Source organism: Lissotriton vulgaris, chromosome 2_1 (assembly GCF_964263255.1).
Source record: "Lissotriton vulgaris chromosome 2_1, aLisVul1.2, whole genome shotgun sequence".
Classification (NCBI taxonomy): Eukaryota; Metazoa; Chordata; class Amphibia; order Caudata; family Salamandridae; genus Lissotriton; species Lissotriton vulgaris.
Genome location: NC_141687.1, coordinates 527,099,712 through 527,126,093, shown reverse-complemented (window position 1 = coordinate 527,126,093; position 26,382 = coordinate 527,099,712). Strand labels below are relative to the sequence as shown.

At 49.3% G+C, this 26,382-nt stretch overlaps 1 protein-coding gene across 3 annotated transcripts in view; it reads right to left on the bottom strand.

Moving 5' to 3' along the window:
* Positions 1–23,884, bottom strand: part of KCTD18 (potassium channel tetramerization domain containing 18) — a 317,171-nt gene extending 293,287 nt beyond the window's left edge. Inside the window, exon 1 of one of the 3 annotated variants that reach the window (XM_086955463.1) lies at positions 23,848–23,884. The gene's annotated coding sequence lies outside the window, so the exon portion shown is untranslated. The other 2 variants (XM_086955462.1, XM_086955461.1) reach the window with 2 other exon arrangements.
* Positions 23,885–26,382: the final 2,498 nt, after the last annotated feature.

The following is a 26,382-nucleotide window of genomic DNA, read 5'->3' as shown; positions in this document are numbered from 1 at the left end:
ATTCCAAACCCCCATAGATTCTCCAAAATGATGACTTGTAGTATTGACTATGGTTCCTTGTACTGTATATATGTATTTCTTTTATTGTATATCTTTTATGTTGCAGTGCAACGAAATAAAGATTATTAAATTGATTGACTCCAAGGGCGTCCCACACTTGAGTGGTCCCTCAGGCCGCCTCAAACCACCCCCCGGCAGTCAGGATCCGGCCCGGGCGGCAGCATTAATCAGCAAGGCAGATCAAATATCGAGAGGCGCTGCAAGCGGGTTGTGCGTCCAGGCAGGTGGGCTCTGGCAGCTCCGGGGGTATTCCAAGTTGGCGCCCTTTCCCGCTGACAATGGCGCGTGTCTGCCCCTCTCGGGAAATGGCGGGGTTGGCCCACTCCGTCTTAAAGTACGCCGTCCACAGCGTGCTATCTCTGGGGCCTCCGATGGGCGTGCGGCAATGAGTGGACACACAGTAGGCAAGTGTCGCCTGGGCTGTTTATTCTCGATGCAGCCCCCGTGGGGGGAGGTGTGCACCCGCGCCGTTCACAGGGGACTAGTAACTGTCCCCAATTCAAAATGGCGGCACCTGCTTAACACTCCGCGCCAGCGTAATGTCCGCATTTAGTGTGCCCCCCACTGTTTTCTTCTCGCCCCACTGCTCTTTCTCCCGGGGCCTCACCGCAATGCTATATCTCTCGACACCTCCCGCCACCGCCGCTCCTCACCGTCTCCCCCGCCGGGTCCCAAGCGTCTTCTCTGGCCTCCGGCCGCCGTTCGGGTGCTCTAGGGAAATTGCAGTTCATGCACAGCAAGGATCACTCTCCGCGGTCAGTTTCACTCTCCTTGGGTCTGCACCACATGTGAAATTATCCCGGTGGGCAGTTATGTCGTCTCGGGTCCCCTGCGCAGCGTCGCCAGTAGCTCCGTGGGCGGGCCCGTGCTGCAGCGGTCTCGCGCAGCTCCCCCCGCCGGCGCAGACCTCCAGGATACTCAGCCCTCTTTCTGCACCTGTGTTATTCACTGGATATCTCCGACTCGGAACAGGCTGCCGGCTTCAATTCAGCACCGCGGCGTCAGTACTCTTTCCACTGCTGAGTGTTGCCAGTTAAAGGGCAATATGTAGTGCCAGGATGGGAATTATGATTATAAATCCGCCCGGATAGGCGGGAGCCTTACAAAGACGCGGCCATCACAGTCAGGCGCCACCTAGCGCCCCCCACATCTTTAAACTTTAAATCAAATAACAAAAAATCTTGAACATGGGAACTCCAAAAACGTTTCAGCTTGATAATGCTCAATTTAATCGTTTTAAAAAAAACGTATTTGTACTGAATATTTGATCTTAAGAGTGGCTGCTGAATGCCGTACTTCAATAAAGTTAGATATCTTTTAACACTTTTAGTATCCCCACCCCAAAACATAACAGCTCCCCTCCCCATCCCCACATCTGGAAAATGAAAGACACAAGCACAATATCATATGCAACAGGGACACCTAGAAAATAGTCTTAAGCAACTGTGCCAAAGTCCAGATTCACATGTGCAATCAAAAACTGACAAGTCATTTCCCAGTTATCTTTGTCCAGCCAGGTACAAGCGAAGATAGTGCTAAACTGTGAGGAATGTATCCCTTTGTTTACCTACCTCAACAACAAAGCTCAGCTCTGATGACTCAGATCTTTAAAATGGGCGTACATCTAGTGTGTTCGCACAAATGTTGAATCCACAAGGGTAAAACACAGACTGCTAATCAGAAAAAGTACAAAGGCGTGTTAGCTTTCAGGAAGCCATTCTGAGGTATTTTGTCCTTGAAGCCCCAGGGGAATCTTATGTGGGTGGTAGTGCAGAGAGCCCTTCACCGCCCTCCATCCCAGCATTTTTGAAAATGCTGCAACCTGTGAGACTGGTTGGTTTTTTCATGAGTCTAAAGATTGTGTGGGCAGTGTTCACAGAAGACAGACTTGAAGATTCCAGGTAACCCCATTAAGCAGGACGCAGACAGTGAGAACTTGGCTTTAGCTAAGAGAAGTAACTCAGGAACTTGGGATGAAATCCATTGCAATACGAATGGTTGTGTTATTTGGGTTAGTAGGCTGCTGTAGCTTAAAGCTCAGTGGTAAGGCCTCCAACACGGAGTTCCTCAGTCTTACCTACCTACAACCAGTTTACTAGTAGTAGTAGTAAAGTAGAGGGATTGACAACACTGAACGTTAGCTATATTGTATCCCCTTGCTAGGCACCTCTGCCCTATAGGCTAAGAAAAGTAAATAAACCCTGAAAGGACCATAGTCGTTGAGAATGCGGTACTTATGTTTAAGAGACGAGATTCATGGTGTTTTTACTGATCAAGTTCACTATAAATCTTTAAATAAGAGGCAGTTTCTCCTGTTCATTTATGCTCAGGCCATGCGTGATGGAAGGGGAGCCTCCAGAAGTGATACAGATGAAATATACGGATGCGTATGAGATAAAGCCACAGAGCAGGACTAAGGATACTTGTAGGCATCGATGAAAAAGGATGGTTTGTAATGTGATGTAAGGTGCCATCTCCGAGAACCAAACTGCGAATCGGAGCATTACATGGTAATAGAGTAAAAGTCCATCACAGGCTACTTTCACTCCCCCCACAGATGTTCGCTAAACTCATCTGATTCGCAAGAAATGCTCCAAGTATTGATAAGGAAGAGTTGCACAGAATGTCTGGGGTGGGATCTTGCAGTGGTGGTATGTGAGACACACAGAGGCTCGCCCACACTTGTAAGTTGGTGTTAATGCTGGTGGGTAAACGATACGTTATGGGGATTGGGTGTAGACGGACGTCGCAATGCAGAACAGTTCACCATTCCAATGAGGCAGGGATTACATCCAGACTGAACCAGTGGAGGAGATAAGCACACAACAAACAGACTTTCTAACACAAATACCAAAGCCCATCTAGTTAACAAGGGCACACCATTGGAATAAATAGAACGTATATAGCGGAAGCACTGCTGGCACGTTACATTCCCTGGTCTATGAGGAGGAAGAAGAGATGGGCCCTGAGGAGATAAATGCGGGTTGATATGTTATTGAAGTCGAATATATCTGAAAACAGCACTGTGCTGTGATGTTATGTTATGTTATGTTAAGGGCACTTATAATGCGCACAGATGCTCCAGCAAAGGAGCGTCCTGGCGCACGACAAGGTAGAACACAACACCGCTAGATGCAAAGACAGAAAAGGGGAACAGCTGCGGGGGCAAGATTTAAAATAAGAAGGTTTTGATGGCCTTACGGAACAGCAGGAGGTCCTCCAACATGCGGATCTCTACCGGAAGGGAGTTCCAGAGAGCCGCAGCTCTCACACGAAAAGATCGGCCCCCAGCTCGGCTGAGCTTGAACCGGGGGACCACCGCGAGAGCTTGGCCCAAGGATCTAAGAGAGCGTGTCGGGACATACAAAGACAAGAGGTTGGTAAGGATCTGGGGAGCAGAACCTTTCAAGATTTTGAAGGCCAGACATAAGACCTTAAAGTGAATTCTCATCTTGACCGGCAGCCAGTGCAAGGATCGTAGGGTGTTAGAGACGGAGCAGAACCTGGGCAGGCCAACTACCGCTCTGGCTGCAGCATTTTCAACGCGCTGCAGGCGAGTAATTTCTGCCTGGTTGGCCCCCACCAGGAGAGAGCTGGCATAGTCAAGCCGGGACATCACCGTCGCCTGAATCACCAGCTGCCTGGTCAGGGCATCAAAAAATTTGAGGACAGGTCTTAAGCCCCGAAGAACACCAAAGCAGCAGGCCGCAGTTCTCTTTGTGTGGCCGACAAAGCGGAGGGTGGGGTCCAGCCAGACTCCCAGGTTTCTTAATTCCGTGTAATGCCTTATGCTATAATGTCCTAGATAATTGTGTGATGTTATTTTATTCACTGCCTCAAATTAATATAAAGATATTAAAAAAAACAAGGACACACCATTTGAGGCAGCACAGTACACACTTTGGGAGACTTGGTGCGCACTACAGAGTACCAATGCATCGCTCTCCCAAATAGTGTTTCCCTGCACCCACCAACACACATTTCTTTTGTGAAGAAATTACTTTCTGAGAACATGCTGCTATTACAAGTAAGACAAGATAAGGCTATTTCAAGTGAACAGATAATCATTCTGTAAATGATGCAGGAAATGTACATTAGATGCCTACCACAGTGCAATTGTCTATGTGGCTATTAAGCATCAAGAGCCAAGCTCATCTAAATAGTAAGCATTTGAAGAAAAAATAACATACCACTTTTTCAAATAAGTGATTTGGAAGGTGGAAACAGCTGTAAGCATTATCAACATGCTAGTATGTTTTCTAACTGTCACTCATATTCTAATCATCTGTAGAAACTTAGGTGCAAATAAGTCTACAAATTATCCGTTTAGAACTTGAGACACTTGTCAAAACAAGCACAAATACATTTTCATTCTTAATGTATCCCTAACCATATTTCCCACTTTTAGGTCTAAAAATTAAAAATATTAGGATGTCAAAGTCGAAATGTACGAAAACTGAATTTTACAGTTGTCTAGCATTACATCATTTCAGCAACGCTCAAAAATAAGACAAGTTGAAACAGGTTACGCAGATTAACAGTACAAAAAGAACATTTTTATGATCTAAGAAGCGTTTCAATGACGTAGAAAAGTGTGAGTAAGCAATTACCCATAAAAGAAATTCCAAATACCTCACATATACCTTGAGAGACGTAAACGTGGGTGGTACAGAAAAATACAGACGATCCAAAAAATTGAAAACTTTAAATTCTGAAGCAACTAGAATACACATGTTGTGGCTAAGAGCAATAACAGAAGTTATTAGGCCTACCTATGGAGGTTGTGCCTTTTAATCATGCTGTCCTGACATATTATAGGTCCTGAGTAACAGGGCCAAGTACTACCTATTTTAGCACTTGACTGTCAGTGGTAGTACGGGTCGAGCAACCAAAAGGCTCTTAGCAAGGAAGTAGGTGTGAGGCAAATGGACAAAAGACTTTGAAAGCACAAACAGTAACTGCAATAAGTTGATTGTCCAAATACCTGCTTTTATGAAAAAAATACTATTTGTATATATGCACACAAAGCATAGAGGCAATATACTAAACCTTACCTACCTACAGTCTCTTAATGTCGGTACACTAGCATCATCCTGCGTGGTAGTCACGAGTCATTCTGTTTTCTACTGGAGCTGGTTATTTGACATTCAATAATGGAAGCAACTTTCAGATGTGTCCCACACTAGTTCCCTTGCAACAAAGCCTAAGTTTGGCCTTATGTGTCAAATTTATCAGCTCTATGTGCTAAGTTTATGCAAGGTCTATAGCCTCAAACAATATTACTCAAACTAATGGCAACCAGCAAGTGTGGGAGCACGGGGCGCGTCTTTGTGGGCTCTGGTCTCCCTATGCAGTCGGGAACCTTTTGAGGTCTTTTACCAATGATGCGTCGGGTCTCCTTAGTCTTTGGATAGTCATATCAGTTAGCCTCAACATGGCTCCTTCTCAAGCAGTACATTTTCTTCACAGCAGCCTTGGTACACTGATTCAAGGCGATAGCCGTGCTTTCACAGTGCCTCTACTGGAATACGAGGGTCGCCGATTTCGCTTGCACAAGGGTAGCGGCAATAGTTTCACAGTGGCCTGCTCATGGAAGACAGGGATCACTGACTTCACAGGCACAATGGCGATAGCACTAGCTTCACAGTGGCCCTCTCCTGGCACAAAGAGGTCACTGACTTTGTGGGCGACCCACACTCTCACAAGCTGGTCCGATCGGACTAGGCACCTCATACTTCGCCCAATAGGATACACTTGAAAGAATCTCCATTGGGCATTGCTCCCTCCATATGACCCCCCTCCTTCTCATAAGGTCTGCTGGTCTTGACAAGCAGGCAGAAAGGTGATGCCCATACTCGGGGCAAGTGGTCTTGACTTCCTGGCTGACAGCCCCTTACCCAGCAAGGAGACCAGAAGACCTTGATTTCTACTCCTGGTTCCAAGGGCCAGAAGTCTTGGTAATATTCTCTCCTGTTGGTGATATTCTTTCCTGGTGAACAACTTGTGGGATGCAGGCTCCTGCCTTTATAGCGTGAATCCAGACACGGATTTAATGTAATGTTTGGTCCTTTACTATTCCTGTTGTGAGTGTTGAATTCTCAAAAATGCCTGCCACCTGTTCTGTCATTTGGCAAGGGAAAGGCTGACACAGTAGTAGCCAGTTCCATTTTCGACTGATCCACAACAAAGGCCATGAGGGTTTTTGACTGATCCACAAAAGAGGCCAAGAGGGTAACCAGGAATCATTCCTGGCTGTCATGCTCCACTAAAATTATAAGACCACAAAGGTTGAGAGGCATAAGCCTTACTCTCCACCATGATCCCCTCGTCCTACAGTGCCATCCTAATCAGACCCATTAACTTGCTTTACAATGAGCCCAGGTCCATAAACTCTTCCTGGCATAAAAGAGATCATCGATGTGCACAGAGGTTGCTCAGCTTCCCTTTCTCCTGTGTTTTTGGATTCCCACCTCAGGAATGTAAGCAACCCAAATCCATCTGGGGGTTGCAGTCCTCACCTGTCAGGCCCTGGGCTCCCAAAATGGATCCCATAGGCCTCCATGTCATGTACCATGCACAGGTACTTATACATCCCAGCACACACATGCTAGCAGCATGCACCGTCCATCGCTACACAGTTACCACGTAGGCAAAGGGCACGTTAAGTACACAACAGCAGAATTTTACTTGAGTGGACCAGTGACAAAGGTACATTGGCTTGTTCACACTGATTCTTACAAAACGGGTATTCTGCCACTGCTGCGCTCATTTCACTGAACTCCTGGCACAAGCAGTAACCCTCTACCATAATGAGGGTAGCACTAGATGTGCCCCTTCTGGTCTAAGACAGCATTACCATGAAGCAGGCCTGGGTCATGGTGCACACGCATTATCCGTAAATCACCATGACTAAAAATCAGTACCAGGGAGCCAGATATCATGGAAGCAGGGGCACTCACAGCAGGAGTGCATGTCCTTCACCATGCAGAAAACGTTTACGGCCCAACAATAAATGACCTCTCTCACAACATACCGTAAACCCAGAAAACGCCACTGCCATTCACATGACTGATAATTTATTGTTTTCAAAAATAGCCTACAGAAGATTATATCACACACCAACTTGTTCTCTGGTTTTAATCTAGTACTCCACTAATATAAATCACCAAACATCAATGTAACGTTGCTGTACTTCTCAAACAGTACTCTAGCTAGTCCGACAAATATGTCATATGTTAAAGGTCATTGTTGGTTGCACACCTCTCTCCTGAACTCACAAGAAAGCCTGCAATCAAGCCAGTACAATTTCAACATCTACAGCGTGGTAATTGATATATAATATATATATATATATATATTTACACAGACCACAGAATAGAATATTAAGTTTACTACCAGCCACAACTCAATTCACAAAAGAAATCAGGCAACCACTCTCGAACATTAATTTATGCTTTCTTCTACTACTCTCAAAATCTACATAAATAAATAATTGTCTGCCTCAAAACCCATTCAGCACATAAAACTTTAGCATTTGCAATCTTGGCTGCGTGCCAAGCACACGCTCATTTAGCAGTCCACACAAAGTGGGTAACAGACCTTTGACTTTTATAAAAGTTCACTGAGCAGTTTAATTTGTCGCTGTTATGTGCAGCAAGACAGAGCATACTAAACAGCGAGATAATAAAATGCCGACTCAACGTGTTGCAGACAGCAGTTAGTACAGAGGTTACCTTAAGATTAAATTCAGATTCTGTGCTACTTGGTGTTGTGGTTTGGAAGATAAGTACTGATGTGACTTCTGAGTCAGCCTAGGTAGGACATACCCTATTAGCTGGTTGACATACATGTAAGTATTCCAACTCCAGTCGGACTATGCCATTCATATTGGTTGTAAGGGATAGGATTTGGACTGGGGACAGAGAAATGGGAACCATGGCCAAAGCAGAGTACCAAAACCACTGCACTGTAAACCATTTCATAGAGCTGGCGTTCGTGATAGTCCGTAGGTCCACTGCCATGCATTGAAAGGCAACATGTTACCGGGTTAAAGCACTGGTGCTCAGCGACACAAATGGGGTAAAGCTGTATCAGTGGTGCTTCGGCGGGAAGAGTCCCGGGGACTATGTAGGGTCCCCATAGCTGCAGACTGGGATAATCTGCTGCATGAATTGCAAGAGTTTAAAGAGAATCTCCCCGATTAAAGAGAGCCCGATTACTGATTAGCATTGAGTGTTGTGTTCCCGAGGGTCCGCCCCCGAGGTCCGGAGGGACGGACAAGTTGGTCATGTGACCGCCCTATAATAAAAAGAGGTCGAGCACGTGAGAGGGCGTTCAGAGACACGCGCCGACCGACCAAGCAACCTTATTTCCCAGTGTCTGGCTGAGTTTATTCTAGGGCCACGTGCTAGGCCTAGTCAGGGTTAGATGCCCCTTGAGCGTAGATCACCCGACACAACAATTGGCGACGAGGGTGGTGATCGATTCCCCGCTCGGGGTGCGTGTGTGTGTCCCCGTTGGGGTGAGGTGGCTGCGGGCACTTCCACGTGTCCGCGGTGCTCGTGCCGTGCCACCACACACCCCCGCTCTGCCTGCCTGGAGGAAATACTCTGATCCCTGGCTCTCTTCAGGTGAGCAGCGCTGGCCTGCATCTATCTGCAGCGCGCAGGAGTGTGATTGGTCGCGCGAGGTGCGTCCGGCGCTCCGGCTGCCGCTGGATCATATCCCGGCTGCCCACGGACATCCTCCCGAGCGTCCGAAGCGATGGCCAACATTCCGCCCATTGAGCCGTTCGTGGTGGAAGGTGCGCCGTCCACTCTTGCACCGAAGTGGAAAGAATGGGTGGACAGGCTATTCATATTCTTTGAGGCCACCAAGGTCCATAAGGAGCAGAAGCGTGCCATGATCCTCCATCTTGGTGGCAAGGACATTCATTCCATCGCCCGCACCCTTACAGAAGCAACTCCCAAAACCCACCACACGCTTATAAACGCACTCAATGCGCACTTTGAACCCATGGCCAACCAAGACTATGAACGGTTCATTTTCAGACAAGCGCGGCAACTGCCAGAGGAATCGCTAGATGCCTATCACTCTCGATTGAAGAAACTGGCACTAACGTGTGGATTTCAGGATGTCACGGAGGAAATCAGAGGCCAGATCATTCAGGGTTGTGCCTCTGCTAAACTGCGCGAGAGAATTCTGGAGGAGTCGGGGAAACCCCTCCCAGACATTCTCACGCTGGGCCGCACGAAGGAGCTGTCCAAGGCCAGGGCAGCCCACATGGAAGCAGCCCTGCAGGCCAATATGAAAGTGGAACCGGTGAACAAACTGCAGGTCCGCCCACAGCCCAAATGGGTGAAGCGAACAACAACTCCGCAGGGCGGAGCTTCGGCGCAATCATGTGGTTACTGTGGAGGCCCGAGACACCCGACGCACAACGACACTACCACAGTGCGCAATACAAGTAGCTGATCAGGACATCATGGCCACGGGTGCCTCAATAAATCTAATGAGTGCGTCCCTCTATGGAGACATGGCTACTCCACCCAGCCTCCGCTCCACTCCGATCACCGTTTTTGCCTATGGACAGGACGTGCCCCTCCGCATTCGAGGAAAGTTCAAAGCAGCAGTCCGGCACGGAGACAAGATCACGCGTGCCAACATCTTCGTGTCGGAGGAAGGCCAAGGCATGCTCCTGAGTTGCCGGACGGCAGAAGACCTGGGAGTGGTCTCTTTTGCGTTTGGGATGCACGAGGAATCAGTGCAGCAACTGATCGCAGACTTTTCGGACCTATTCGAAGGGATCGGCCGCTTCAAGGGTCGGGAGATACACCTGCATGTGGACCCCACTGTCCAACCGGTGGCCCTGCGACACCGGCGGGTCGCGTTTCATCTGAGGCCACTGGTCGAAGAAGAGCTACAGAAGTTGGAAGCAGCGGGCATCATTGAAAAGGTGTCCGGACCCACCCCCTGGGTATCGCCCATCGTAGTCACTCGGAAACCCAAGCAGCCGGGAGCGGTCCGGATATGCGTGGACATGCGCCTACCCAATGCGGCCATCAAAAGGGAACGACACATCACCCCCACGATCGATGACCTGATCGGAGAGATGGCCGGGGCCCGGTGGTTCTCCAAGTTGGACCTCAGGGCGGGGTACCATCAGCTCGTGCTAGACAAAGAGTCCCGGAACATCACGACGTTCTCCACTCACGTCGGACTGCGCAGGTACACCAGACTGAGCTTCGGGATATCCAGTGCCGCCGAAGTGTTCCAGAACGTCATACAGGAGCTCATTGCCGGCATACCGGGGGTGATCAATGTCAGTGACGATATCATGGTGCACGCAAGGACAATTCCCGAGCACAACCAACGCTTGGCACAGGTGTTCCGCAGGCTCCGCAGCGCTGGACTTACTCTGCACCGAGACAAATGCGAGTTCCTTCAGACCAAGCTGGGGTTCTTCGGCTACGTGTTCTCGGCCGATGGCGTCAATCCTGATCCGGACAAGGTCAGAGACATCAAAGATGCACCTCCGCCCACGACGGTCACGGAAGTCCGAAGCTTCCTCGGGATGGTGAACTACTGTGGTCGCTTCATAAGAGACCTAGCTAACCTGACCCTCCCTCTACGTGAGCTAACCAAAGACTCCACGCCCTGGAACTGGGGACCGGAGCAGGAAAGGGCATTCCAAGACATCAAGAGTGCGCTGTCCAGCAACACCACGCTGGCGTTTTTTGACCCCAGAAATTTCACTCTGATTGCAGTAGACGCCGGACCGGCAGGATTGGGGGCTGTCCTGATGCAGAGAGCCCGAGATGAGATAGACTGGGCCCCGTCGCCTTTGCCAGCCGGTCCCTCACGGACACAGAACAAAGGTACTCCCAAATTGAAAAAGAAGCCATCGCAATTCATTGGGGATGCCGGCATTTCCACTTGTATGTATATGGCAAGCCTTTCACAGTAGTAACGGATCACAAGCCACTACTGTCGCTGTTCTCAGGCACCTCATCCAAACCACCCCCCAGAATTGAAAAGTGGATTTTGCAATTACAAGAGTACAACTGTGCCATTGAGTACCAGCCAGGGGCAAAGAACCCGGCGGATTATCTGTCACGACACCCCCGGGCGGCCACCCCAGAGGAGATGGAGGAAGCTGAAGAGACGGAGGCCTACGTGCGATGGGTCGTGGCCAGATCATGTCCGCGCCCCATATCCCTGGAAGAGGTGGTAAGCGCCACGGCTCAGGACGCCTGTATACAGCGGGCCAAAGATCTGCTCCGGACGGCCAACTGGCAGAAAGCCAGGGAGAGCTGGAAGGTGCTCACACCCGAGGCCCAGAAAATCATGGACGGTCTGTACCACGTGAGGGCTGAACTGAACGAAGACGAGGCGGGGTGCCTCCTGCGAGGGCACCGTCTGGTGATCCCGACGGCCTTGACGAGCCGAGTGGTTCAGCTGGCGCATGTAGGGCACCAGGGAATGGTTAAGACAAAGGCCCGGCTGCGGACAAAGGTGTGGTTCCCGCTCATGGACGACATGGTGGAGACTGCTGTGCGCACATGCACGGCCTGCCAAACTACAGGCGACAGCCCCCGCGAAGCCCCCATCATTGTGGAACCCAGGCCCCGAGGCCCTTGGGAAAGGGTCAGCATGGACTTTGGCAGCCTTCCGGATGGACGGCACACGCTGGTGATGATCGACGATCACTCCAAGTACCCGGAAGTCGAAATCATCACCGGCACCAGTGCCGACTGTGTGATTCCCAAGATAGAGAAAATCATTGCCACGCATGGAGCCATGAAAGAAATTAGAACGGACAATGGACCGCCCTTCCAGGGTCAAGACTTTGCAGACTATCTCTCGTCCCTAGGAACCCGTCACAGGCGCATCACACCAAGGTGGCCTCAGGCCAATGGGGAGGCCGAGCGGTTTATGAGAACCTTGAACAAGGTAATCCGCATTGCACATGATAAAGGACAGTCCGTGGAGATGGCTATTTTCACTTTTCTCCGTAGCTACCGCCAGACCCCTCACTCTACAACGGGGGTAGCTCCTGCCCATCTTCTCCTAGGGCGGGTAATAACGGACTCCATTCCTCATCACCCCCAGTGGGCACCTGAACTGATAAAGGAACAGACTGTAGAAATGAGGAGACGGGCTGCCTACGACCAGATCAGCAAGAAACGTAGGGCTGTGGCCCCCCACTTCAAAAGAGGTGACCTAGTGCTCATAAAAAAATCGGGCCACTGGGGGCAAATTCAGACTCAGTTATGAAAAACGACCATGGCGAGTCAGTGGTGTGAAGGGCACCCGCATCACAGCTACTCGAGGACGAGACAAGGTGACTCGCAACGTGTCTCACTTCAAGCTCTACCACCCGTCGAGCAGCGAGCCAAGGCGCCAGCAAGGCGACAGAGAAACCGAAACTGCAACTACGTTGCCGCTGGGTGAATCAACATCTCAGCCCGAGGTCAGGCCACGTGTCGAGCAGCAGGCTTCTAGTGAGGATGTGGGCGGAGACACGGAGGCCCTGGATGAGGCCCCAGATCCGGAGGGGGCCGACAACGAGGCGCCAAGCCAAGAGGTGGAGGCTGGAACAGAGCCGATGACTCAGCGAGGGTCCCAGCGCCAGCTACGTGCCAATCCCACCCCCTCCAGCTGGCTGAGAGACTACTTTACGTAAGACTGTTCTCATTTATATATATATGCCCGTATTGTTTGGACTGAATGCGCTAGCATTTGTGAGAGACGCTGAAGGTATCGGTCCCGCTGCTAGTGAAACAATGGGCTCGATCAGACCCTGTTTGCGATGTTGCAGTATGTTTTGGTTTTTGTTGTTTTTCTTGTTTTAGGAGGAATGTTGTGTTCCCGAGGGTCCGCCCCCGAGGTCCGGAGGGACGGACAAGTTGGTCATGTGACCGCCCTATAATAAAAAGAGGTCGAGCACGTGAGAGGGCGTTCAGAGACACGCGCCGACCGACCAAGCAACCTTATTTCCCAGTGTCTGGCTGAGTTTATTCTAGGGCCACGTGCTAGGCCTAGTCAGGGTTAGATGCCCCTTGAGCGTAGATCACCCGACACAACAATTGAGCTCCAAGGAACTGCCGATTCCCTGTTATCTTATCCCGAACCTGAGCCCTAACAGACTGATAGAAATACAGTGCTGTGTGATGTCATTTTAAATGCATGTAACACTATACATCTGTGCAGGAGTGAGGATATACGAGGGGAGTCGCTCGTAGGGAAGACAATTATATTGATTTGAATCTATATCTAAAAATGAAACTTATGACCCAAAGTTATTTTTGTTTACTTGTTTATACTGTAGCCCAATTACTCCTGCTGAACTAGATATAATGCTACGCATGCGCAGAGACCGGGGTGGGAATACTAAACATGTATATGTAACACGGATCCATGTGACTGTCATTTGTTTATGCGATGCTGAGGCTAAACTCACTACAAATTGGTTAAAAATAAAATACCACACTGTAAAGCTAGGTATTCAAGATCACACATAAGCATGAACGTAGCAAACGTTCAATCATAATAAGTGTTATTCCCCTTCACCCTCTAAAACATAACCCATAAGCAGGATCTTCACCCATACCCCACTCAACTGTAAGGGCCAGAAGCAGAATAACAAAGCCATTCGTTTTACACAACAGCTATCACATCGCTACCGAGTAGAGGTTGAACAGTTGCACTCTTGCATCAGGCAGTGACAGTTGGCACGAGTGTGGCAGGGGGAGGCATAGCCCAAAGCACCACCACAAACCACCACGCAGACAAAACCTAAAAGGCACTCATGTACGCTGGTTAGTTTGTAAAGATTGCAAGATCCACCATCAGTGCCCCCATGGAATATATCCGTCTACATAATCCACTCCTCCCAAAAGACCAACATCAATCGGTCAGTCAGGGGAGAAATCTGATGTGGCGAAGACCCACGGGATGACTTACAACTGTAGATCTTAGTCTGTATAAAGCATCAAGAGGCTAAGTAACTAGCAAACACAGTACCAACAAAAATCCAGTGACATGACAAAATCGCCCCTACTCTCTTCACCAATTTACGTCACCATACTAGGTTGAGTCAACAAAACACCCAATTATTCAAAGATGAAAACAAGAAAGATGGTAGGACTATTTAACCGGCACCAACTGTTCTGCACTGATGCTGGAAAATGCAGAGGAGGCCACAGAGTTCTGTGGCCACTGAAACTTGCAAGAGAAGGTGGATCCAAATGGGTAGCCATGCAAGTAAAAGAGAATGCATAATTTAGATCTAAGAAGTGGACATTATCAGACCAGTATATCCCAGGACCTTGTCCCAAGCCAGGTACACTGTCCAACCCAACCTACCCTGCTACAGTACATTCCTGCAGTAACTACTGCAGTTGAGAATGAGTTCAGTTTGAGGAGCTCTGGACTTGCAGTTTGGTGCTGCAGTCAGATGGAGATGGTAGGCCAGTTTGGTGTCACTTTTGGTTGGTAATAGTACCTCTCCTCTATTGAACAGAGATGTTGGTCAGAAAGATAGAGGCACCAATGTGCTCTCTTGCCTGAGCCGTTGTAACCTAAGCCTGCCAGGAACAAGACAGCGTTGTTAGTGGCCAAACCAAAAGATTATGGGTTAAATGTTTATTTGTCTCAGTCAGATTTTCCCTAAAGCTAATCTACGTTTCCTTGCAATTTATACTCCAAAATTGCTACATATAAGCCAGCCAGGGATGTTCCTTTCTTGATCTTCAGCTTTGGCTAGTTGCTACAATATGTTGTGGCAACTACATCTACCAGTTCCACAATCGGGAAGTGCCCAAACAAGCCTTTTGGAATAACTCTCCATTTGTCGAAGCTGTATAAATGTGCCCCACGACACCAAAATGCTTGTCTACACTTACAATTATATTAAATTCAAGGGGCGTGGCCAAGCCGGATAGATGGCGGACATAGCCATTAATATACGCCCTAGACTGCCTGAAACCCATGAAAAATGGCACTAAAGCTGTGACCCTGAGGAACAACGGGTGAGCCCTGGAGTGCGATCAGGGAAGTGATCCCAGCAACTCAAGCGTCTCCGGTAGGGTCCCCGCTGCAAGCTCAAAATGGTGGCATCCCTCGAATCCTGAGCACTCCCGGCGGCTGAAAGAGGATCAAAGGCTCAGGCTGACGGCCGCCAACCCCTGGGCACTGCAGCGGTCGAAAATTGATGACAGTGCTTCCCAAACTGTGGGGGGAATCCGGATGGGACAGGCGAGAGCTCTGTTCGCTGTCGCCAATTCCTAAGAGGCTGAAGCGATCGCTCGCAGGCCCTGCATAACACGACTCCCGCACACGAGAAACCGAGCCGAGATGGTCTCACACCAATGCCAGGAAGAGAAATAATACACCGCGAAAAAGTGCCCCTGGGGCCAGGCACCCTCCCCCAGCACAGCGCCGGTCCTCAAGGCGAACGGGGGGGGGGGGGGGGGGGGGAGGCAGGATCACAACCTTGGCCTCTAAGGGCGGGCAACACTCGAGGACCCCCGCGGACCACTACACAAGAGCGACTGTGGTCCCCAGAGGGGAAACTGAAATTACATACGGGCCTCACGAGAGCTGACCCCCGTGACGCGGGCTATCAACACCACTCAACAGCAGACCCGGGCACAGCGACCTCCCCCGCACGGCGCCAGGACCCGAGGTGCGTGGCAGGAGGCAAAGTCACGTTGGTAGCCCATTCTGCTGGTACAAGACCCCATAGGCATTTCACCAAGTACACATGGGACCGGCCTACGGCGGGTATTACGGAGCAACAGATTGAGGCAAGGCTCCGGGGGGCTATGCATAGCGACACCCCCAGACGCCACCCGTGGCTCCACTTGGGCCCCTCAAGGCACGGACACACTAGCGCCACCTGAAGACGCTCCAAGTGACTGTGGGATTGGAGCCTGCGGCAATCTGTTCATTGATAGCACTGTGCATGGGCCCCGGCTCGCCACGGAAACCAAATTGAGTCCCTCTGCTGGAGAATCCTGACGAGAATAGCCGACCTTGTCCCTCCCGTTGGAGGGAACCCTCAGCTCAACCAACAAGAAGCGAGGCCACGGGTGGTAGGCCGGTGGATTTGGGGAGCATCTTTACCCTGCTATATTGAGACTTCTCTCTTCTCCCATCCGATCACCGCCAGAACTAAAGGCGCTGGACAAAGAAAGGACACAAAGGGGGGCTTGGACTCTCCTAGTCGCCTCTCGGAGACATTTTCAACTAACAGAGACACAGCCTATCAGATCAGTGCGGAATTCGGACCGGACAACGGGTAATCCACATCAGCAACCGGGCTGCCACTGGGAGAACTCACTGAGACGAGGAAGGGAGGCAACAAACAGGAAAGCGCAGGACGCAACCGACTGCTGTCACCCCGGGTACATAGAGGAGGAACACGGCGCAGGAGCCCATCCAAGAACGTCAGCGAGGGACACGACCGACATGGAGTGTCAGCGCGTAACAGGCACATCGCAGGCCCCAGGGCCCCTTAGAACGACCTCCCTGAACCCTAAAAACACACAATTGAAGGGGGAGCCCTCTCGCTCAGAGTCCATGTCTGACAAACTGGACAATGTCCTCGCGGCCATAGAACATTAAAGAGTAACCATGGAAACTAAATTTGGAGAACAGGCCACAGATCTCAACCTGCTCCGAGATGAGCACAGGACGTTGGCAGTCAAAGTTAAACAAGGGGAGAAAACGTTGCAAACCCTAGAACCGCAAGTACAGCAACAACAAGACACCTTTAAAGACCTGCAATCGCGGATGAAGATCCTGGAGAATAAAACTGATGATTTAGAAGGGCGCTCCCGCAGGAGCAACATCCGCATCCTGAATCTGTCAGTAGAGGTGGAGGGTGCAAACCCTATCAGGTACATCGCAACATGGATGGCGACATTCACACCGGCGGGGGATCTGACCCCCTTCTTTTCCATAGAGAGGGCACACCGGGTTCCAGCCCACAGGCCACTACTGGGATCGCCGTCCTGACCATTCCTCTTAACACTGCTTCATTACCAAGATAGAGACACTATTCTCCGAGCAGCAAGACAGCAGGGAACACTTCATGTGGAGGACAAGCAAGTCATGTTATTTCCGGATTACTCACGAGCTGTTCAGCAACAGAGAGACATCTTTTTAGCGGTTAAACGCACCCTGCACAAAAAGATTTTAACAATATACTCTGCTATTTCCAGCCCGTATCAAAATTATTCACGATGGAACCACACACTTTTTCACTGACCCCGCAGAGGCTAGTACCTGGGTAGAACAACGTTTATCGAACCTGGATAATCCCAAGAGCATACAAACCTATCGCCCGCCAGGCCGCCAGAGGCAACAACACAAAAGAGTCACCCTTACGCAGCTGAGCCCGCAATCTGACTCAACTACTTAAAACTCTCCAGATCTCGAACAAATCATAGTGGAACATAGGAGGGCACTACGAGCGGCCACAGAGGTGAGACTAACGGGGGAAAGTTCGAACGGAGAGAGATACCCACACATGTTCATCTCAGAGGAAGAAGGCAGCGACGCGCACACTCTCCGTGATGGCTCGGTAACACCCCCAATAGTAACCCCCCAAACGGCAAACACATTGATTTGTTATTCCCGATACGTCACAATGAACATTAGGGAAGGCATTCTCTGAGATCTCACACCCGCAAAGGGGACATTGCTCGGCACCAGCGAGGCGCTCATGCAGGAGGTCTTAAACAAGGCAAGCTTGAATTCTGAATACTGAATTGAACTGCAGCGGGTAGAAGAGGAAGGAAAAGACACCTTCAGGCACTACTAATATACAGTCAATTGGCGGGTGGCCACAGTGGTAGCAGCTGGCGGAGATGGACGGCCACTTCCCCCAAGCAACAAACTAAAGTTAGCACATGAAGTGCAGTTTGGACGTGTCGCTCCGAGTGATAGATCCCCCAAGTTGGGAACATTTCCCGTTGTTTAATCTTACTTCCCCCCCTCTTTCACATTCCCCACGTACTCATAGGGGAGCGCATGTACGGAAAATGAAAATATAGAATACACACAATTGGCTGGCACTTTGATGGGGGAGGAGCACAGGGGATGGATAGGGCACTAAGCCAGGAGAGGCACCGACTAGACACTAGACAAAATGGCGAACAAGATCCCGAACACAGATTTAAAAATCATTACATCAAATGTCAGGGGCATGCACACAGCAAACAAATGATACGCCATCTATGCGTATATAAAAAGGCAGCAAGTGCAGATAGCTCTCCTGCAGGAGACACACCTGACAACGATAGAGGTAGATCGCCTACGTAAAAAATGGCAGGGTATTATTTGTGCCACAACACAGTCTGCATTTGCCAGGGGTGCCCTGATTTGGATTAGACCCGGGATCCGAGCAATCACGAGTAGTAGACAAAGAAGGCCAATACTCCCCGATTGCAGGACTATTAGAGGGTCGATCAATACTGTTCGGAAGCATATATTCCCCCAATGTGGAGCCCAGGAGTACTAGCACAAAACACGTCGATTCCGTGACTTTTGGGGGGGGGGTTATAACTGTACCCTAGACATCTGTCTGGATAGGTCTCACCCCCCCCATTGACGCAATCCTCCGCGCCTAAACGGACAGAGCAATTTCGAAATTGGGTGAACCACTGGTCGACGCCTGGTGAGAGAAGAATCCAAACACTAAAATATACTCCTTTCACTCCGCCCCACATAATCTGCGGGTGAGGCTAGATAGATTCCTCTGCTCCAAAACACTACTCCCAAACATACAACACACTGAATACCTGGGAAGAGTCTTGTCAGACAATGACGCACACACATTGATCATCAGATGGAGACCACCCCACCCCCGTGCCTACATGGAAACTGCTGCGGGAGTGCCTCACTGATCAGGTATTCTGTCACACACATGGAGAGCACATTCAAGAACACTTTGCACTAAATGCTGGTACAGCGACATCTAGACTGATAGAATGAGATGCGTTTAAGGTAAAAGCCAGGGGACACTGTATCCAACAAACAGTAGGTGTGCGAAAAATACTAGAGAGATCACTACAAAAAGCGGAAACAATATTGGTGGGCTTAACAAAAACATGGACAAAAGGGAAGCCACCCCAGAGCAAGTGGCAGAGGTCAAGACATCTCATGCAGAGGCCACGAGGGACCTCTGCAAATATAACTTCAGGGTTTTCGCTGCCAGGGTGTATCGAGAGGGAAATAGGGCGGGGACACTCCTAGCCTGGCTTGCTAAACAAGACACGGACATGAAACCAATCACGAGTTTATAGATAAGACAGGCACCCCTAAACATTCACAAGTAGATATATTAGACATTTTTCACGACTATCACACGGTAATCTATCGGGCCCCGACACCACGTCACGTGCTGACCCAGTTCCTCCACCCACAACCTATGCCCAGCATCCCATCCGAGGACAGGAAGGCGCTGGAGGCGAAGATTAAACCCCCAGATGTAATCCACCCAATCAGAGCACTGGCACGAAATAAAGCGTCGGGAATAGACTGCTTTTCCCTTGAGTACTATAGCACCTTCTCAGCCCAGTTGACCCCCCGGATTGTGTCCATGTACGAAGATGTACTGAAGAGAAGTGAGCGCCGAGGCTCGCTCATGGCATCTACCCTGGTGACATTCCTCAAGCCACATAGAGACCCCACGCTCCCAACCTCATACAAACCAATAACATTGCTCAATGCAGACTGTAAAATACTTGGCAAAATATTAGCAGACCAGTATATCCAAATTCTCCCACAATTAATCCACCTAAACCAAAGTGGTTTTCTCCCAGGGCATAACGTTTCACAGAATATACGCAGGTTATTCCAAATACAGGATAGAGCAAAAGATCAGTTCCCACGTGACGCATGCCTGATTCAGGACCTCGAAAAGGCCTTCAATACGTTGCTGTGGCCATACCTATTAGCCGTCCTCCGTAAAATATGCGTTGGACCGACTCTACTGGTGTATACACAACTCCTATACAAGTGCCCCGCATCTAGGGTGAGAATAGGGAAGCACATCTCGGCTCCATTTTCGGTGGAGCAAGGGACCAGGCAGTGGTGCCCTTTGTCCCCCCTCCTGTTCGCTCTGGCAGTGGAACCCCTGGCCATAATACGCTTACGTCAAGAGGACGAAGCATGGGGTATCCCAATAGCATATACGGTACACTGTATCACTATATGCAGATGACCTTCTGATCTATGTTCGAGATGTCACAAGCGCCCTTACTCTGAGATTTTGACAATACTACAAGACTTCGCAGAGGCCTCCGGCCTCAACGTTAATTGGGACTAATCTACGATCTTTCCACTGATCCCTCACTTAGCTTCCCAAGACATATCAGTGGGAATCCAGAAACTCATTTGGAGTGCTACGGCACCCCGGTACCTAGGGGTAAGACTATATCACTCTCCGAGGATCTCTATGAGGGGAACCACCGCAAGACATTAGCGGGGCTGCGTGCGGCGGTAACCTTCTGGAAGACCCTGCCCTTGGCCTCCATTGGGCGTGTAGCCATAGCCAAGAGGATTATGGTTCCTGGACTACTTAATATGTCACCAATCTCCCTGTAATACCACCACGCTCCTCCTTTCGGGAGCTAGACTCATTTCTCACAGCATGAATATGGGGAGGGGTGGTAGACACAGGGTAGCCCTAAACACACTGTACTTACCCACGACTCGGGGGGCTGGAAGTTTCATCCTTCGAAGCATACTTCTTGTGGCAGCTCAACTTAAGTGGTTATCTCATTGGACGGCAGAACGTGGAGAAGTGTGGCTCACTGGTTAGAGGAGGCAGACCTGGAAGCAGAAGTCAGCCCGGGACCAGGGTTCAATTCCCGGCTCGGCGGGGTCTTGAGTCCTAAAATGTCCATGGACTCGACAATTCTCGCTCCGGTGCCTACTCGATTCACGGGTTCACACTCTGTGACTCTGGGCAATAGCTTGCTTAATCTCCACAACGGCCCCTCGCGGCGGGATGCCTGGCTTTCACCTTGCGGATACCCTGCCGGGGCTATCTCACAGGGGAATACCAGGACGGGTTCCCTAATCAAGCGCTTAGAAACCGCTCGGTGATTTGCGCTATATAAATTCCTGTACATTTACATTTACAACGTCACATAGGAGAGACATTCTCCGACGTCGGCCGAGTACCTCTTCCAGCCATCCGGAGAATGCTAATGCCAGGTACCAAGCCTATACGCACATACCCCCTACAGGTATCAATAGCCTGTACGTGCATGTCACAAATACATCGTATGTCGAGGGGAAAGCCCCTATATTCCCTACTCCCATTAGTAGGGTTTCCTGAACAGGAGAAATATTACACTTCTGGATGGACCGATCATGCAGTGACGGAAATCGAGTCCCTGTTTGAGGACAGGCAGCTACGGACATATGCCCAAATGATGGAATGGTATGAACTCCCACTGGGACAGTTCCTGATGCATAGACAACTATTAGACAGCCACTGCTGGGATCTTAATGATGGTGAACCACCAACGCACCCGGTAATACACACTATTCTGCGTATGGGTACGGGGAGACACTTAGTCACCTGGCACTACAAAGCGATCCAGGAACTGATCACCACTCCCTTGAACGCATTACGACAGAAATGGGAGGACGAGGTAGGACGGGTGTTCCATGACGGGGAATGGGAAAAGGCATTGGAGTATCCAAAAAAGGTCTACAGGAACGCGTGCTTCAAAAACATTCAATTCAATATCCTGCACCGCGCATACCTCACACCACACCGGCTCCACCGTTTTTATCCTGATACACATTTCGAATGCTCTCGATGCCAGACTCCTGAGGCAAACTTCAAATATATGTTTTGGGACTATCCCACGATCCAACAGTATTGGGACAGGGTGCACCAGACACTCCGAGCGACGGTCAACCGCAAGGCCATATCCACATGGGAGGCATGTGCACTGGGAATCTTCTGCAGGCGGAAGACCGAAAAGCCAGGTACAGTGCCGTTTTGCATCCCTAGCCATTCGCTTAGCGAAACTAGGAATAGCCATGCATTGAAGTGCCCCAGCAGGGCCCCCAGAAGCGACCTGGGTAGACGCCATGAAAAAGTGGAGGGCGGCGGAGGAAGAAGCACTAAGGGATGAGGAAGTGAAAAGGATACGTAAACATCCTATCTATATCTATAGAATGGGCGCACCTACTATTTCAATTCATACAGGAGGCAACACCGGTGATATCACCCATGGCCTCGCTGTCTCAATCCCAAATTCTGCCCGGATCCCTCTTAGGACAAACAATAACCAACGCGAGGCGGACGTGTGACACATAAAACCAACGTTATACTGGGGTACTACCAGTCAAGCTCCTCTGTGTTCTGTGGGCCGTCCCTCTTCCCGGCCTCTCTCTCCCTCTACACACACCACAGCACACTGAAAACAAACCATAGTTAGCCATGCAACCGACTGTCACCAAGATACATTCTGACGGCTCTCTAACCCTCCCGTCCCCACCTGTTCCCCTCCACAGTTAACGGTTCTGTTTCTTCCCCTTCAAATCCTCGAAACCGACCTACCCCAATTGGGAATACAATCATGAACCTTATACTTGAAGATCCACGAAGACAGAGATGGGGAAGGAACACCAACCCGCACCATTGGGAAACACACATAATCAGGCTCCACGAAACATACAAATATAAGTAGAGTCCAACTGAAGGGTAATCCCCATGATATCTCACTGTACCTTGTCCATGATGTATGATGTATGATAGGATTGTCGATCTATTCTACACAGGTACCATTCAAACGCCTGTAAACGCCTATCAACATGTGTTAATTATAGTGTATAACTTTGTAAACAAATTTAAACAAAAAAAAAATAATATATATATTAAATTCAATCCATTGAATTGTCATACACCTTGTGTAGGTATCCTTTTTGCAACATCTGATGCAGTTACAGCTTCATGATCAGTTATGAAAGAAGTGTCAAGCCAGTATGCTTGGCACAAACAAATATACGTAGTAGCCGCAACCCCAAAGAAGCTCCTTTAAAACTTGGAGACAACGCTCCCCTGAATTCTATGCACAGTGTTCCTTCTGGACCCACACCGGCGAACTACCATGCACTTGAGTTCATTGGGGACGGACTAAGAATGTTAAACATGTCTTTCAATTCCCAACAGATGACAGTGCACCAGCACGTAAGTAACCTGCAGGGATTCGTGAATGATTCCAGCCATTCCAAGTAATTGCCGGCATAGGCAGTTTGCGGAATTCCAGAGAAGACTAAATTCGCTGTGGATGCATTACAAATTAAATAAATATTAGAACGTGAGAAACTTCACATCCATAATACCTGTCTTGCAAAAAATGACATCCAAGTTGGACCCCCAATGAAGAAAAGATAATAACTTTCCAAATCACAGGAACACGTCAGCTCATTAACACAGGACTTTCACACCATAATAACTGTTAACACCTGTCCACTTGTGCCCCAGTCCGCGCGAACACGCCGTAGAGTGGTGTGCGCAGAATCTGAGAGAGTCGCAGCGGCCTTCCACTATCCTTCTTAACGGCTCGAGGAGAAATTAAAGTCCGGTGGGATATAACTGTACGAGTCGATACTTGCATGCGCCGCGATCGGCCTCAGCTCTGTGTATACAAGGGGTCTGTAATACCATAGGGAGAAACCCGGGACCGGCAGTACTATGAAGAAACAGACAGTAGGCTACAAATCTGACACGCTGGTGACGCAAGTACAAACCGGGTGGCTCTCGGTATCGGGTAGTCCCCGAGTCAAACTAGGGCAGCCTTGGGTACTAAATCAGGAACAAGGAAATTTACATAATCGGAAGTCCATCACACTGACAGAAGGCGGGATTTACAGCAGGTTACTTCTACGATGACGAGCTATCACAGCCAATAGATAACAGCTGAGAGACTTATTCACCAATCACAAAAAATCAAAAAAAGTTCAAGATATCTTAGCCAATGACTAACTGCTAGATTTTCCACTAGCGAATCCGCTGGGAGTTCACCCAATCAATCATAAGTCTTCTCACTTTACCATCATTAATATTAATTTGGAACTAGTAACTTGATTGGGTGATAGCACTGGGTTTGGTAGCATTTACGCGATATGTGGTCAGTTTAATGGACAGCGGTTTAGCATGAATTAGAAGTCGAGAAGGACATTTTCAATTCTATTAAGGGAACAAAGACGAGGATTATCCATTTATTTTTTCACTTTTTTATTATCCAGCATCTTCAAAGAACAGCATTGAAAAACAAACATTGACTACATTTCCCATTAACCATAGGGAATAGGTAACCACAACAAGCAGGGCACAAGTTCCAAACAAGCATTTGCAATGTAATAGGTCTCGCATTACTGATAGTTTGAGGTATTGGTGTTGCAAATAAGAATACAACACCAATAGCTCATATTTTCAGTAATGCGAGACCTAGTGCATTGCAAATGATTGTATCGTGAGCCAGGAACCATACCAGAGCCCCCCCCCCCCCAGCCAGTTAAGTGCATATTTCCTTCTTTGCATTAATGTTTACGCTATGTATTGACTTTATTGCCGCTTTTGTGCGCTAATTCAATTGTTATTCTGCCGCTTTGTGCGCTGCTCATAGTGCTGCTTCTGCCGCTTTGTGCGCCTATTGTGTTTGCCCTCCGCCGCTTTCGGCGTTCGTTGTCATCGTTACGCACTTTGGTTTCAGCGCCTCTTCGCAGTGTTCGCGGCTCTTGCTGGTGTGGCTTGGGAGCATGTGGCACCTCCCTGTGCAGACGCGTGTTGTTAGCGTCTATTTTTCCTTTCTGTGGAGCGGAAGATAGGAGCACGGGAGACGCGCGTGTATCTCGCGCGTCTCCCATTTCGGCAGGCGGCTGTTCGCGCATGCGCGTCAGCGTTCTTACCGCGAGCTCTATCAGGCTCGTTTTTCCTCTACTGGCGCTTGCCTCAGGAAGATATAATTCTTTTCTGAAAGCGTGCCCTTTTGCCTGTCGTTTGTCTCCTTTCACGCCCTTTGATATTATAATTAGAGTGTTGTAAAATTCGCATAGGCTCTGCCTAGAGTGGCATATTGTTTGTTGCTGTGCAAGCCCTCCCTCCACTATTTATTTATTTACTTTGACAGGTTTACCTGCATATTTGGCTTGCACTTGGGGTTCCACTCCCCCTGATTTGGCCTTGGCTATATATATTTCATTATCCTTCCTGTGGGCATTAATTGGCGTTTTTTTGTCGCCATGGGAGATTTTTATGAAGAGGAAGGGTATCACTACGATGATGAGGAACCTTCTGGTTCTGTTGAAGATTTCATGGGTCAGGCTCTGTTCCAGGCCATCGCTCCTTTGAAGAGACATCTTTCTGAGTACGCTGCGCAACAGGGATGGTTGCCTCCCTCTTCTGTTAAACGCAGCAAAAAGTCTCCCACAACTCCCCATCATTCCGATTTTGTTAAATTGGCAAAGACCTTGTCTTCTGCGCCTTCGTCCAAAAAACGTGCTGCGTCTGGCCGTTCTTCTCCTCCTTCCGATTCTGATGATGGCTCTTCTTCTTCTACTTTGTCCTCGGAACCTGCTAAGCCTCCTCCTTCTAAGAAGGCACGTAAGGAACATTTTGTGGATGCCTCATCTACGCCCCAGCTGCTTAATTTTGACCCTTCAGATATTATTCACCCAAATTCCTCATCCTGGTTACCCTCCAAAGAGGTGGCAGAGTATGTCCTATCCCACATACGCCGTCCTTTTGAGAAAGATGTGCGAGCGCGTCTGCGCTCGGAGTGTCCTCACCCGGACCTCGCTGACAAACTTGCTGACACCCCTGAAGTAGACCCTACTATGGTTACTTATATAAAAAAAATATTCCAAGGATCCGAAGAAAGGATTAGATCGTTCCTGGCGGTCTTGCCAGGACAAATTATTGGATTTGCTTGGTCCTCTAACCAAAATACTTGACTTGGCCTATCGGGCCAAAGACACTGGAGCCCTTATTGATCCAGACAAATTTGTGGGGTGGTCCCAACAAGCTGTTTGTATTTTGGGCAATGCCAACTGTGCCCTGTCTTCGGAGCGTCGTCGCTCTATCCTAATGAAGCTTGATCCTAAGCTCACAGACTTGGCTTCTTCCGAGTCGGGACCTTACAGGAGCTTACAAAATGTGTGTCTACATTCAACGGTTTGGATAAAACCCAATCTAACCTTCGCCGGGCATTTCGCCCAGTTTTTGCCAGGGCTGGACGAAGGGGACGTTCGTTCGGCCGTGAATCGGATTCCAATCTTCAACGT